The sequence below is a fragment of the Cyprinodon variegatus genome, unplaced genomic scaffold (genome assembly GCF_000732505.1).
Source record: "Cyprinodon variegatus isolate N-32 unplaced genomic scaffold, C_variegatus-1.0 Scaffold705, whole genome shotgun sequence".
NCBI lineage: Eukaryota > Metazoa > Chordata > Actinopteri > Cyprinodontiformes > Cyprinodontidae > Cyprinodon > Cyprinodon variegatus.
In genome coordinates, this window is record NW_015151158.1 from 154,745 (window position 1) to 155,987 (window position 1,243).

Below are 1,243 nucleotides of genomic sequence, written 5' to 3' on the forward strand. Positions count from 1 at the left end.
TAAGCATGCTTGTAGCGACAGTGGAGAGGAAAAACTCCCTTTGAACAGGAAGAAACCTCCAGCAGAACCAGGCTCAGTGTGTCTCAGGGTTCTTCTCCTTAAACGATGTTTTCTTCCTCAGTTCTCTCTGGTTCATGAACAAATAGATAATCCATAGATCTTTGACGTTAGATAAGCTGAAGCCAGCTGGCTGGAAACTCAGCATTCATGATGCTTCCTACCATCTCCGGACCCTTAAACTTGTCATAAGAATCTCTGACCCATTGGAGCTAATCCAGGAACCCCTAAAAGCCAAAAACACTTTTCAAACCTCTTCTGTTTGGAATAATCAGAAGAGATGCACAACATCTATCTGTTTATATCTATGGCTCTCCTTAAATCATTGGAAGTAGTTTAGACATAAAGAATGAAAAAGCATTTGTCATGTGACTATAGGTGACCTTAAAACCTTAAAAATGTTTGAATCACTCATTAATTTCTTTTCTTAAGATTTTTAAAGGTATAAAGGTGGACATCATTAAGTTTGTTAAACGTTAAAAATGTAGCACAAAGTTTCAAATGCTGTAAAATCTGCTCATAACCCAACAAAATAAACAGTGAGAAAAAACTTTAAGTCTCTAAAAGTTTAAGATTGCCCCCTAGTGGCTGAAAAGAGGGCCTGCATCCTGTTAACTAAGGCCTGTTCATGGAGAAACGCATCTTCTTTCTGTAATTAAAGCTGATTTAAGGGATTGAATCATTTCTGCAAGAATCATTTTAATGCTCCAGGTTAATTAGAATAATTAGAACAATTCAACAATGGTTGCAAATGAAAAACAATCTAAGACCAGGTGACTCCTGATGAATTAAACAACTCTAACCAGCAGAATTAGTAAAGAACCCAAACAGAAAGGTCTGAACTGAACATCATCTGGTCCAGGGGGACTGAAAACGTCCTCTGGTGTTCAGAGGACAAAGGCTGTCCAAGTCCAAATCTCATGCAACAATATCCAGATCTGACTGTTGAGACCCGCTGGTTCCAGCAGTTCAACCACAGGGTGGTAATGAACTTTAAACACACTAAAAAGATCAAAAGCAACAGAGAAACTTGCCATAATGTACATAAAATGACTGAATGACTCTAAAGTTATGCTGCTATAACCTTAGACTGCTGGAGGGTAGTCAGAGTGAAAATTTACTTGGGGGGAGGGGGGGACAACCCCTTATTTTCTCTTAAAACACCCTAAATAACCATAAATGTCAC